The sequence below is a fragment of the Coenobita brevimanus genome, chromosome 107, assembly GCF_032717465.1.
Source record: "Coenobita brevimanus isolate Jiangsu-jjx chromosome 107, ASM3271746v2, whole genome shotgun sequence".
Classification (NCBI taxonomy): domain Eukaryota; kingdom Metazoa; phylum Arthropoda; class Malacostraca; order Decapoda; family Coenobitidae; genus Coenobita; species Coenobita brevimanus.
This window is the reverse complement of record NC_137060.1, coordinates 24,094,334-24,110,054: the sequence shown is the minus strand read 5'-3', so window position 1 is coordinate 24,110,054 and position 15,721 is coordinate 24,094,334.

Below are 15,721 nucleotides of genomic sequence, written 5' to 3'. Positions count from 1 at the left end.
CTGTACTGTTTATTTTATTTAGCATACTGTATCTCACCTTGGACAATAATGATCTTCCTTAACCCCTTTAGTATGAGATATTCCTTAAACTAAAGATAATTCTGATGAGATTGCAATGATAGATTAAGAAATAATTTAAGCCCTTTTTTGCTTTTCTCGGCAGATGTCTTAAATTTATTTATTTCAATTTTCCTGGCAGTCTTACTTTTATATTTCCATACATCCTTATTATCCTGCTGTGTTCGCAGTCATCAGTTTTTCCTTCCATCAGTTGTGCTGCCAGGAGGAGTGTAAATTTCAGCCATTTAGTCCACTCCGTCAGCTTCTTTAATGTTGTACAGTATATACCTTCAAGACAAAAAGGGAAGGTAGACAGACTGGAGAAAATGGAGGGAAGATGGCAGAAGTTGTCCATCAGGCTAGTAGTAGTGGTAGTTGTAGTAGTAAAGTAAAGGTCTGTATGGCTGAGCAGACCCATCAGCCACAGGCAAGCAGTTGCTTCTGCAGGACCACCATGAACCAGTGTTCCCTAGTAGTGCCTTGCCACAGCAGTGAAGAGTGTGGAGGTTTTGTTCTTTAATGGACATTGCTTTTATCTCTCTCCATCCAGTGTACAGGGGCACCGTCACCATGTTATTTGCTTATATGGTTACCACCCATTGTTGTGAAATAGGCAGGACTGCATGATTGGGTGATGGTTGCCACTGCTTACCACAGGATGCCAGTAATATAAAGGTTTCCACCATCAACAGGCATCTTTATAAAGTATCCCTGGCTGGTATGGAAGACTACTGTATTTCATTTTCCATATGTTTAATCCATAAGGTTTTATCAAGAGGCTGCAACGGATGTACAGTAAGACTTCTTATGCTTCTCCCCCCCTCCCCCCTTTTTTTTTTCCATAGTAAATATTGGAAAGATTGCCAGCTAATGTTCTGTAGCTCAAAATGTAGCTGATTTAGCTTTGTCACCCAGATAGCAGTACCATTGATAGGGAATTAGTCAATACTTTAGAACTCAAACACCAGCGTATATAATAAGGATTTACAGTCAAGTACTCACCCCATCCCACTCCTCTGAATTTAAAAATTGCTGTTTTTTTTACCTGTATATTTTTTCATGTATTAGTAGATTTGGTCTTGTTTATGATGAAACGTAACTTGGACTATGATGTTCTTCATGACTAATTTTCCTCAAATCTTTCAGGTATAGAATGTGACTAAGAAGCCAAAGACCATTATCGTGTCCCAGTTCCATCAGTGAATGTGGTAAAGTGAAAAGCATTGCAAGAAGGAATAAGGAAGCAAGAAACGTTTTCATTCATTAGTCTCAGGTATATATGTTTTATTTTATTTCTAAGGACTTGTCAGTCTCTGAAATCTCAGTTGTAATTGAAAGGTTTTTATCAGTATTTACCGGTATATGGAAAGCTACAGTTAAGTACAAAAGCTGCATACCATTCCACTGCATTTACTTGTGATTTGTGCATGTCTGTCACTTCTCTTCCTGGCCCATTGTATAGAGAATCATCTGTGGGCAAACAGGCTGCCTCTCTTAGCTCAGGTGTACAGTAGATTCTCAAATTTAGACACCATTTGGTACCGTAAACTGGGGTGAATTCAGACTCGGGGTGAATTCGGACATTATTGCAATAAAAAATTATTTAAGGTAATTAAAAGTTAATGAATAAACATATTAGAAATCCATTTGCACTCAGTTGTTTGTAATTCTTTACTGTACTTATGTGTATAAAGATCTTTAATGTATCATGTGACACATACCGAATATGTACTAAAAAACAAACATACATAAAAAGAGCAAAGTTCTTAACACTGGCAAAGTTTCTTTGGCAGAAATGTTAATGAATAGATGCAGGAAAGTCTTCGATGCCCAGATGTACTTTCATGAGGAGTGTGAAATTGCAAAGTAAATAAATGGTGTTATCTTCTCAGTAGATCTCTTAATTGGGCATTTAATAAAATTGTTAAAATTTTAATGCAGATTGGAGTCAATTCGGGCGGGGAGTATGAACGAAAAACAACTTTTCTTTTACAACGTACTGTTGCCTACAATTTGCCAGATGTGGATAGTGTGTGTAATTGGGTTCATATGTGTCATTTACAGGTTTAATCTCGAGCTGTTATAGTACAAACCTGTTTAAGCAAGGACACCCAATGACGCAAACATATAAGAAAAAGAACTGGTGGGGATCAAGGTCCTTATTGTAGTGAAAGGGCAGGCAAGAACATGGTAAAGCCAAATATTCATGATAAATAACACCTTTAACTTTCCATTAGTCTTCCAAAAGAAGAAAATATTAGTCTGAAATGATTGTTAAGTATATACGGAATTAAGGTTTGTAGCTAGATTTATATTATCTACATGTGTTCTGATATGTTTGATTTAAACCAAAGAAAAAATTAAATTGCTATTGTGTTCATATCTGATTATAGTCATTAGCTTGTTTTGTCAGGGAATGACATTATTTTTGTACTGGAAGGACATTTTTAAAAGCCTCAAAACGTCCGAAATGGCCCCAGATACGGCCGAGACTAAACCGGGAACCCATGGTAGTCATCTGCATTCATTTTCTATTTATGTTTGAATTTATACAGTGTGTGCGAATTCACCAAAGTTTGAGTACAAATTGGGACACTCAATTTGCTATAATTATACAGTATAGGAAACATTTTAAATTTTTTACTGCTATGATTCGATACCCTAGTGGACCAGCCCCACATACAATACTTAAGATCTTGGATTGAACTAAAAACTAGATTACATTTAAAAAAAAAAAAAAAAAAAAAAAAAAAAAAAAAAAATTCACCCCAGCTTACGGTACTGTAAAAACCTTGGGAAATTCAAGTCGTCCAAATTCAAATGGATGTTTATGGGGAAAAATATGTTGGTGCTAAGGGCAATTGGTCACAACACAGACAAGTGAAATACAGTTCATGCTACGTACAACACAAGATAGGTATTGCAGAAGCTTGTGCTGAATCAGATTCGTTCTAAAACATGACATATACTGTATGTATGTATATATAAAGCTCATTTGTGGTTCTCAAAATTTACTGGGGGAAAAAAAAAAAAAAAAAAAAATGGAAAAGATATTTTGGATCATCTACCAAGCCTCTCCCTCGGTTAGTAGTAGTGATCAGCTCTCTTGTATGGTAACATGTAGCCATCCACTGAACTGAAAGGGTTGGATCTTTGCTGGGTTTTATAAAATTTGCATAGTCAGTCTGTTCCTATATTGTTGGTATAATAGCCTTCATAAACACATAATACATGGTACACACACCTTCACCTGTCACCACTAGAGCAGTAATACTCAAATTGTCTCTGTTGGAATATACAAGTGATGTCTCATTCAGAATTGGTGTGATGTTATAGTAACTTTAACACCTTTGGTTTGATGGGAAGGTGAGGTATGGAGGGTTCTGAGGTTAGAGAATTTACAAAGGCTGGAGCTGGTTGGAAGAACTTTGTACTGAGGAGTGTAATGCAGGGATTTGGCTTTTTTTCTTGGTGATATGACGGTCGTCCAATTAGTTGATTGGTGGCATAACCGCAGTCTGTCTGGTCAAGCCGACCCATCAACTGCAGGCAAACAGCCGCCCCTGCAGGGCTGTCCCTTGCAGTGAACTGATATTCCCTTGCAGGAGACAGTCCCTCTCCTTGGTGAGGCATAGGGAAGAGAGTGGAGGATTAGTTCCCAGATGAACATCACACTGGCATCTGTACCCAGTTAACAGGGGCACCATAGAAGGTTTCACATACCCCATTATCTGCCTATATGGTTACCACCCAGCTTTGTAAACACATGTTATATCCTGGGTCACTGGAAAATTAGGCATTTCACTCAGTGTAGAGCCACTTCAAGTGGAAAGAAGAATTAATGTGGATATTTATGCCTGTGGTTTGGAGTCAGGATTCCAGGAGCTTGAATGGTGAGTGGCCTGTTTATTTTTTATTTATTTTTTTTTTAATACTCAACCCACGCACCCCCTCCAGACGTAGAAGTGGCAGTGGTGTTGATAATGATGACTACCTTCAGATGATATTCAGCTTAGGGAGAGAAATGAGTTTAACTGGGCCAATGGTGATGGTTTCTAACCCTGTCAGTATAATGGGTTTGTCAGAGTTAACAGTTATGTGGAGGTAGCAAGAATAAACTAAGAAAATCAGATTTATGGGTTTTTACAGACACACAGACACAGACTGACACACAGACACAGACAGACACACACACGCGCACACACACATACAAGGGATGATTGCATCATTGTTTAGTAACAATTCATGTGTTGGAGAGTGTTTTTCGATGTGTTAGTTTATTTTTGTCATCCAAAACGTTTTGTGATCAGTAAACGCATGTTGAATAAACTAATCGTTAACCCCTACACCGCAGGCTTGTTTACCAATGACTTGCGTGTCCCGTGGGGTTATTTGGGCTCCGACAGACTCTCAAAAAATATTTGCCAAAAATCAGTTATTACTCCTAGAATAATAAAATTACATATGCTTATGGCACATCCCTTCAGCTTTCTCCTGGAATGATTGTTGAGCCTTCGTTGGTTACCGTAGGACTTGTGGAGACCTCTGAAGTAGGGTAACGAAGTCTCCACTTTACACTTCCCGACAACCCGTAATATGATTACCACAGCCAGATACAAACACTATAAACACTATTCTACAATTTTCAAGTAGTTTGGGATCCATACTCAAAAAAAAAAACACTGTGAAAGCAATGGAAATTACGAGCGCGTCTGATCGTCGCACTGGCACTAGTTCGCTCTTGGTACTCTGTCATTTATTATTCATAAAACCCCTCACACTTTATATTTCTATTACTATATAACACTTATATATATCTACAGTCTTTATCCATAAGTTTCCTTCAGTAGTATTAGTTTATTGTCACTGTAGGGATTCAATTTCTTTCAGTAAAATACGTAGCATTCACTTTCTCGTCCTGTATACTGGCATTGAGAGTGAATGTCACTTTCATCTTCACTCTCATAACTCATAGCATTCAGACATGCTAGAGTGAAACTTTCACTTTCATTACTCTTAAGGTATATACTCGTATTCTTATAATACTGCTCATTTACATTTCTATTTACGTTCTCTATTTCATTTACGTTATTTACATTTCTATTTTATTTACACTGTGTTGTGCACTGTCACTTGAAATAACTTATAAAACTATTTTCCATTGTTCACGTATATTTACATTCATTACTTTCACTTGCTGTTTACACATTATTTACTCATTATTTACAATTCCACTTGCACTGTTTTACTCAATAGAAAGATCGTAGTCACTCTTTTATCAATTGTCAGCCCTTTACCTCTTTCCACACGAGGTTTAGTAGGGGGTAAAGGTCACAGGGCCATTTGCATGGGGGTGAAAAAAGGCCTTGAAGTCAGCAAGAAGAAACATACGTACCCTCGCTTCGGAAGATGAGAGTAAACTGATAACGGAGGGCCAGCGTGGAGGCCTGCTTAGGGGTTATTCAGAGTTACCAATATTAGTTCTTGAAACAGCTAAGTCTAGCACTGATATGATTGGCAGGAAATCTAGACAATACATTATAAATTTGGTAGTTCCAGGTGAATGTAAATATCACTTAGGCTTCTCCCTTCCCTCCTTACATGTATATTTATTACGAAAATAGATTAGAGGCCTACTTAGGAGATATATATTCAGAGCTACCAATGTTAGATCTTGAAACAGCTTTGTCTAGCACTGAAATGATTGGCAGGAAATCTAGACAATACATTATAAATTAGGTAGTTCCAGGTGAATGTAAATATCACTTAGGCTTCTCCCTTCCCTCCTTACATGTATATTTATTACGAAAATAGATTATACGGCATATTTCAAGGGGAAAAAAACAGTGAAAATTAGCGAACGAGTGCACGTGAGGTGTTGTCAGGTGATAATTAGCCAATTCCAGGTGTTTGGCACTCTCACTTACCTTATTTCTTTCTTGTATATATTATTTGGTATAAGAATAAGACATAGGGCTTATTTCAATGGATGAAATCAGTGAAAAATTCCAGGGAAGATTTACTTAGTGTAGCACAGCCGGGCAGGCGAGAGGATAGGGTAATGGAGGGGAGTCAAGAACGGGGAGAAATGGCTGAATTGTCAACAATGGATGGGAGTACAGATGAGATTAGGAGTGCTGACTAGTGTTGGACATTGGCAGTACTGATAGATGATACAAGCCCCCACTTGGAAGCCCGGGTGAATTCAAAATAACACAGAATCACAAAAGCGACGCCCCGCGGTATGATCCCTTGCTCCCAAGCGTCACGAAAGTGATGCCCTGCGGTTAAGGGGTTAAGCAGCAAGAATAGTGATTCCTGGGTCGCAAATGTGATAGTATTGGCAGGATTGATTCCAGCAGTAGACCTGTAGTCTCGTCCTATCAGAAGCACAGGTCATATTTTTGGCAAAAATGACCAGTTGCTATTCCCTGAGTGGCAGCCATTAGATTTGAACCCCTTATGTGTCGCATCCAGTTGGAATGCCATAACCCACTAGACCTCAAGGCATATTTGTTGGTTGACAGTTCTAATGCAGTAGGTTTTTGGTGTGTCAGTGGTATGTTACAAAATATCTTTTTCCAGTCAACAGATACTGTAAATTTTTTAAAACTAGCATCTTGGTAATGACAATAAACTTTAATACAAACTATGTACAAAACCATGATGAATGTACTCCCCTGGTAGCTGTGGTCATTGCTTTTCAAAGCATTCCCTAACCATAGGTAGTGCAGATCCCTTGAAGGAGGAAAATTCAATGAATAACATAGGCAAGAGTGTGTACACCATATGAACTTACTAAATAATGCTGTGGTATGGTCAGGCAAGAAGTTCAAAGATAGTGCTCCCTGTATTTGGCAGTGCTCAACCCTTTTTTTTTTTTGCTGTCTGATCACTTGGCTTCAAGAAACCCACCCCAGGGGTGCAACTGTGTGTGTGTGTGCTAAAAGTCAGTGAGCATCCAGTGCCTTAGACCCCATGAATGAGCAGTGAGTGCTGCCTGAGACTTGTTTTTATATTGGGGGTGGTGGTTTGTTGATGCTTTTCCTTGTAGAGGCAGTTTTAGGTTGCTCCACCTTTTGTTTTGTGTTATCTAATTCTCGGAGCTGTCTCCATAGCATTTCTGGTGTGTGTTTTTTGTGTCTGTAGCTTTTTTATTATGATTTTTAGTGTGTTAGACTGTTGTTCTGCAGTTCCTTTCTGTACATGCACACAAGATTGGTTCCTGGGTGGATGCCTCATTTTTGTCATCACCCAGTTAGCAGGCACACCACTGGAGGCATCACCTCACCTTTTGAGCTGTTTTTATGGTTACCACCTAGTGTTGCAAATAGTTTCCTGGGTTACAGGAAACCTTTAGGCATTTCATTCAGTGTAGAGGCACTTAAATTGGGGTGGGGGTGGGGGGAGTGATAGGAGGAAAGGGGGAAGTAGGAAGAGAGAAGGGCTAACAAATTGGTGAAGGAAGTAGGCAGGACTACATCATTTAGTAGATGATCGTCGTTTTCTGTGTACTGCATTTGACAGGATCATGATAATTGATGAGTTTTGAGAGTAAAACTCATTTTTAAGCCTTAAATAACATAGTCTTCTCACACTGCTCTCTGGGTCTAAAGTTCCCACCTTCCATGCTACCTCATTTTCTACTCAATACCCGCCAGTTTTTCATGGCTGTCATAATGAAAACTGAACTGAATACTGCTAAGCACTAGGAGTGGTACTTTTGAATGCCCTGGCTGGTCATGCCACAGCTGCTATTAGGAGATCCTCTCAGTCTAGGTGCCCTTACGTTTTTCATGTTTTTCTCTTCTTGAGATGGTTTGGGCATGTTGAGAGGATGGATGGATGTGAAAGGTATGGTTGTGAGCAGTGGACTGAAGACCTGGGATGAGGTCATAGAGTGTGGCCTCAGGGATAAAGGACTGAATAGGGAAGCTGCCAGAGATCAATCAGTGTGGAGAGCTGCCATTAGATGACCAAGGCCAATACTTGCAAGCATGTTGGAACCTCTCTAAACAATATGGTGTGATCTGCATTACCCTATCCAAAGGAGTGCCTTAGAAACAATACCATAGCTATCAAGACACTACTTTCTTAGGGCCTTTTTTTTTTTATTTATTCCCCTTCCCACTGTGGACTTCCAAAAAAGGGAAAAATAAAACGGGGGCAACATAAAACGAGGAATTTCTTTACTGCTTAAGTAATGTTATCTTGGGTATTGCTTGCTTGTTAATCCCTGTGATGATATATATATATATATATATATATATATATATATATATATATAGATAGATAGATAGAGATAGATAGATATTGGTACCACATACAGTTGTATACACTTCAGGAGACACTTCAAACTGGAGGGGTTAGATAGAGCCCTCATTGATGCCTTTACACATCGGCTGAATATAATAATCTGGAGGTAGAAAGATTAAAAAAATTAGGGTAGATGTGGTAAAACATTACATGATTTTGGAGTTAAGCCCTTGTTCAAATATATTATATTATGGTAGTTTTCTTTTCCCACGTATGTTTTGTGAGATGATGTTATTTGTAACTGTTTTGTACCTTGTAGTTCAATATGCAGAGTACAGCCAGTCCTCGTTACAGTAATTAGTCTGATGTATGGAGGCAGAAGGATACATTTAATGAAATAACTTGGAGATTTGCTTCTGGTATGATACATTCAATGAAATAACTTAGAATTGCATCTGCTTTGAGTCATAAGTTAAAGAAATTATAAGGACATCAAAGCAACATTACAATGAATCGTGTTCAACTTAGTGGAGGAAAGGTTAATCTTTAATAATGAAGCAACTATAATTCTTCAGATCGAAGTGATATCCTTTTTAGCTTATTTTTGCTACTACCAATATTATTCACCTAAAGATAAAGGGGTTATGTTAAAGCTGTATCTACTCCCTACAGTATGTCATTATGTGGGCTAAATGAAACAGGTTTTGTTGAGGGCTGACTATGGATATTGATCTTCAAGGCTTTCAGAAAAGGCTATGAGATACTGTATTTCTGTATGCATAAAATAAATTTCTACCTTGGTTTGTAAATAACAGACTGGATGAGTTTAAAAAATATCTGCTTAGGGTAATTCAATCTTTGGGAGAGTTGTGTGTGCTGGTAGTGCGTTGTGAACATTGTAAAAGGTGCAGTCATCCTGTTAGGGCTGTAAACGTGGGGATTGGAGCGAGCTCTGTACGATAACTGGTACTGAAAATATTGTTTACATGTGTTATTATTTCCAGAAGAAATTGTTCCCATTGAAAAGATTGTTTCTAGGTACATAATTTTTTTCTCTACCAATAACATAATTTTTTTCTCTACCAATAATGTGAAGGTGTTTAAGCTTTTTTATATTAAGACTATGACCCTGTAGAACAGATGTTCAGATACTGTATTTAATCTCTCTCAGAACTGTTGTTAAAAGTATGTACTAGTCATAGATGGGGGCACTCATCAACCACTCACTCAATGTAGTGCTGCTTTGGGTGTCTTCCCTTTCCTGTCTTCCATCTTTCTTTACTTCATTCTTTCCCCTTCCTTCTGCGTACGGGTGACTTTACACTCCCTCTTCTGTCTTTCATTCCTTCGTTCTTTCTCTTCCTTCTGCCTGTGGGTGACTCTACACTGAGTGACAAGCCAAATGGTTTCCTGTACTCTAGGAAACCATTTACTACACTGGGTGGTAACCATTTAAACAAATTTTGGCACCTGGTGGTTTAGTGGGTAATTTAGGCACCCCAATCAGATTGAGCCAGTGTAGGGTATATCCAAGGGGTTGTTGGGGTTTATTGCTCATGTTTTGCCATTCAGGGATGAGTGAGGCTGGTCACCTCGATCTTAAATGTCAGGACCAACTTGCCTAGCCCCGGGCACTTGTGCTTCTCATAGGGCAACACTGGATTAGGTGGTGGTGATGAACAAAATCATTACAGTATAGTAAAGACACAATTTGTACATCTTGGTGCATGGACTTTCAAGTGCTGCCATTTTCCTTTACCCTTATACTTTGGATCACATTATTGTTGGGAGGGGGGGGTCTGCTCGCTCCAACCCCCATTACTGTAGTTTGTACAATGTTTATTATTATTAATTAGTATTATTTTCATCATTTTGTGTGCAATTCAAATACAGTGAGGCCTTGTAAGTTGCTGCATTGTTTGTGCTAGTAAGTTGAACAGTAAATTACCCATTAAAGTTCCCTTTATACCTCTAAAATAGATGTGATATCCCTTAGTCATTTGCCTCTACCAGTTGTTTTCAAGAAAGTTGATATGTGGTACAGTAAATTACCTGTTAAAGTTACCTTTATACCTCTAAAATAGATCTGTGATATCCCCTAGTTATTTACCTCTACCAGTTGTTTACAAGAAAGTTGGTATGTGGTATTTTTGAACATCCCAACGTAAAATGAATATTGTGCTTTTGATTATATTTTTTTATTGTGTTGATGATATGTGCATAGTTTCTATGTTACACTCAGTAATATTTACTCCTCTCTTGGTCACAATTGTTAGGGAAGGTTTTATATCACAGTCTGTTTTGAAAGTCATTGCTCGCTGTCTTACGTATTACAAGGAAGTGAATATTTAATGTCTGCTGCTGTACTATTGCTGAAAAAAGTATCTTCACTAAAGTGATGCAAGTCATTTTGACACAGTGGATGATGAAATATGGGAAATGGGCACTGTTCGAATTGCTCTCCTCACTGTAGAATCCTGCATTCATAAGAGTAATAGTTTTGAGTGATAGTACACAATGAAATTTGTCTTTTTGGCCATCACCTATACACCCCCCCCCCCCACCCGTTCACCCCTTCCTTCTACTTATAATACCCTTTCCCCCACCTATACCCTTTTAAAAGGGAATCAAGTTATCTTCAATAAAGTTAGGGTATTTTCAGATGTCCAAAATTATATTAATAACCAACCTTCTTAAAGTGAGTGCAATAATTTGTAAGACTTAGTTGCATCTCTAGGCTCATAAGAATGTATAAATGTAAGTCATAAAGATGCCCAAGTTGAAAAATGTGATTACACAAAACCTGTGAAACAAAGACATCTGTATCATGATATACTTAACCAGTTTAGGGTGGCTCAGTGAAAGAGCACTGGACTCTTGTGCCCCTCCTGGGTAGCTGCCTTTGCTGGGAGGGGTAGTGCTCTCGTACAACCCTAGCAGAGCTTTATGATCAATGTTTCACAGCTTTTTATCGTATTTGCATTTTTCAACTTGGGCATCTCTCAGAATGTGATTGATTGTAAATAAATTCGTTAATAAAGTAAGTCATGATAGGGTTGTATTACTGAACCTCCTATAGGGGACCCCCGACACCTTTAAGTCAAACTTGCGGGGTGGACTGCACCAGGCTATGTCTTGAGAGCTCGGGCGAAAATCCATATTTATAAAGATTTTTAGGGTATTTATTTATAAAGATTCTTAAGAATCTTTATAAATATGACTTAAGTCACATTTAGTCTCATTAAGTCATACTTATAAAGATTCTTAAGTTTGAGGCTATAAATATGACTTAAGTCATATTTATAAAGATTCTTAAGAACCTTTATAAATAAATACCCTAAAAATCTTTATAAATATGGATTTTCGCCCGAGCTCTCAAGACATAGCCTGGTGCAGTCCACCCCGCAAGTTTGACTTAAAGGTGTCGGGGGTCCCCTATAGGAGGTTCAGTAATACAACCCTATCATGACTTACTTTATTAACGAATTTATTTACAATCAATCACATTCTGAGAGATGCCCAAGTTGAAAAATGCAAATACGATAAAAAGCTGTGAAACATTGATCATAAAGCTCTGCTAGGGTTGTACGAGAGCACTACCCCTCCCAGCAAAGGCAGCTACCCAGGAGGGGCACAAGAGTCCAGTGCTCTTTCACTGAGCCACCCTAAACTGGTTAAGTATATCATGATACAGATGTCTTTGTTTCACAGGTTTTGTGTAATCACATTTTTCAACTTGGGCATCTTTATGACTTACATTTATACATTCTTATGAGCCTAGAGATGCAACTAAGTCTTACAAATTATTGCACTCACTTTAAGAAGGTTGGTTATTAATATAATTTTGGACATCTGAAAATACCCTAACTTTATTGAAGATAACTTGATTCCCTTTTAAAAGGGTATAGGTGGGGGATAGGGTATATAAGTAGAAGGAAGGGGTGAACGGGTGGGAGAAGGAGGCATATAGGTGGGGGGGAGGGGGGGATAGGTGTGGAGGGAAGGAGGTATATAGGTGAGGGGGGGAGGTGCATAGGTTACGGGGGAGGGAAGGAGGTATATAGGTGAGGGGGGGAGGTGCATAGGTTACGGGGGACGGGAGGGGGTGTATAGGGGAGGGGGTGTATAGGTGAGGGGGGAAGGAGGGGGTGTATAGGTGAGGGGGGAAGGAGGGGGTGTATAGGTGAGGGGGGAAGGAGTGGGTATATAGGCGAGGGGGGAGGGATTAAATACAGTATCTGAACATCATTCTGTTCTATAAGGTCATAGTCTTATTATAAGAAAAAGCTTTAACACCTTCACATTATTGGTAGAGAAAAAAATTATGTACCTGGAAACAATCTTTTCAATGGGAACAAGTTTTTCTGGAAATAATACATGTAAATGATCTTTTCAGTACCAGTTATGGTACATCTCTGAGCTCTCTCCAATCCCCATGTTTACAGCCCTAACAGGATAACTGCACCTTTTAAAATGTTCACCAGTACACATAACTCTCCCTAGGATTGACTTACCCTAAGCAGATATTTTTTAAACTCATCCAGTCTGTTATTTACAAACCAAGGTGGAAATTTATTTTATGCATACAGAAATACAGTATCTCATAGCATTTTCTGAAAGCCTTGAAGATCAATATCCATAGTCAGCCCTCAACAAAACCTGTTTCACTCAGCCCACATAATGACATACTGTATGGAGTAGATACAGCTTTAACATACCCCCTTTATCTTTAGGTGAATAATATTGGTAGTAGCAAAAATAAGCTAAAAAGGATATCACTTCGATCTGAAGAATTATAGTTGCTTCATTATTAAAGATTAACCTTTCCTCCACTAAGTTGAACACAATTCATTGTAATGTTGCTTTGATGTCCTTATAATTTCTTTAACTTATGACTCAAAGCAGATGCAATTCTAAGTTATTTCATTGAATGTATCATACCAGAAGCAAATCTCACGTTATTTCATTAAATGTATCCTTCTGCCTCCATACATCAGACTAATTACTGTAACGAGGACTGGCTGTACTCTGCATATTGAACTACAAGGTACAAAACAGATACAAATAACATCATCTCACAAAACATATGTGGGAAAAGAAAACTACCATAATATATATTTGAACAAGAGCTTAACTCCAAAATCATGTAATGTTTTACCACATCTACCCTAATTTTTTAAATCTTTCTACCTCCAGATTATTACATTCAGCGAATGTAAGACCTCTGTATGAGTATGGAAAGGCATCAAAGTAGGCTGTATCTAACCCCTTCAGAGATACAGATGGTACAGACAACGGAGGAGGAAGGGGGAATATAGGAGGGGGGAGGAGGAGGAGAGGAAGTGCAGGCAAGAGGAGTGAGGATGAACAGGTTGGATGAGGCAACAGAGATACAGATGGTAGAGACAATGGAGAAGGAAGGGGGAATGTAGGTGGAAGGGGAGGAGGGAGGATGAACAGGTTGAACGAGGCGACAGAGATACAGACGAGAGACGAAGGAGGAGGTATGGAGGGGGAGAAAGGTGGAGGGAGGTAGGAATGTGGAAGGAAGAGAGAGGGTTAAGGAGGGGAGTAGGAGGAGAGAAACAGGGAGGAATAGAGAGTGTGTATGGAGGAAGGAGGATAGAGATATGGAGAAGGGAGGATGTAGGAGGGTATGCGAGTTGTGATGCTTAGAAGGTAGTGAAGAGGAACGATGATGGAGGTACAAAGATGAAATAAACGAGGTGGGATGCAGGTTAAATGGATGCAAGGAGTGGTGGGTCGGTACATAAATAGTAACACAAAGTAGTAATTCAGATATATGAATAAACTCTGTGTACAGTCCACCTAAAATATATTTCAAGTATTCCCGTAATAAAAAACAAAAAAATACCTTTAATGATCATAGGCCTAGCTGATCTTCAAGTGCATCATAAATAGTTAATTTTATATAACATACAAAATCGTCATAAATATCTGTCAATACAAAATATGTGCACTGCAACAATACTGTCTGTGAAATCATCAAATCACCCGTCTGGCAATAAAGAGCATACAATAATGCAAAATGTCAGGCAGTAGTATTGCTCCATGTCTACAGTTCAAAAACTCGTACCTAATGTTCTGAGGATTCTGTTGGCCTGTAAAAAAGAGCAATACTTTGATGGGTTTTGAAAGACTGTATACTGTCATTATTTATCTTAATAACCTGCACTGATGCAGGTGTATATTAAACAGCTGATATTTTAAACAAAGCTTATTAATGTGAAGCACCTACATAAAAAGGTAAATACGTTTTGCTGTCAAAGATAATGTGAACCATGAGTTGATTTACAGTAGACCAGTGTGGTATCCATACCCCCTCCCACCTACAAACTCACATAATTATATCCTTTCCACCACCCTCTTTCCAACCATTCTCCCTATATAACCTCACCATCTAAGCAAACTCTCTTCAATCATATTAGCACACTTCCTTACTGCACTTCTTTAATGAATCATAGTATTTCCCATCCAAGGCATTCAATGCACTCTGCACACATTCTTCTGAGGGGTATGGAAGATAGGCAGAGTGGAGGTGAGGCAGCAAGCAAGGGGGGGGGGGAGGCATGAGGTGATGAGAGAGGTGGCAGGGAGGAGGTGAGAGAGGGAATAGGTTAGGAATGTAGGTAGGATGGGGGTAAGACAGGTAAGCATGAAGCAAGAAGGTAGGGAAGGGGTGAGGCAGGAAATGATGGAGGGGGATGAAGCAAGAAGGCTGGGAGGGGAAGAGGCAGGTGGGCAGGAAGGGGGGGTGAGGCAGGTAGGGAGGGAGGGGTAAGGAAAGGAGAGCGAATTGACAGGAGGAACTGAGGAAGGCATGGAAGGAAGGTGGTGAGGCAGGCATGTAGGATGGGAGGGTGGAAAGGACAGGTAGGCAACTAGACAGGGAAAGGATGAGGCAGCCAGAAAAGGTTGGGAGGAGGAGGTGGGGCAGGCAAAGAGGGAGGGGGTGCAGCAGGAAGGCATAAAGGGAGGGGAGGACGATGGTAGGGACAAAACGTCAAGATGATACTATAAACACAACAAACTAATAATAAATCATCATAACCTCTGTCTCCCTGCTAAGTAAAGTGTAGAAAGTAAGGAAACACAAAACATGATAGAGGGCGCACTGATCTGCAATATGCCCAGTGAAATAGACCAGACAATCATTAAATCACCATTCATGTCCCTGGAATTCTGACAACACAGGCCCGGCCAACTGCACATTTATTTTTGCACAGATTTACTTTATATTACCTAAAAGTTAATAGACCCAATGCCCACTGTAAAATAAATGTGGACAGGGGGGGGGATGTCCAAACCCTTGTCACATGTTCTCCCATACACAATTCATCTAACAATTTCTATCCCCTATCAGGTTCTTAGAATCACCTTCGGT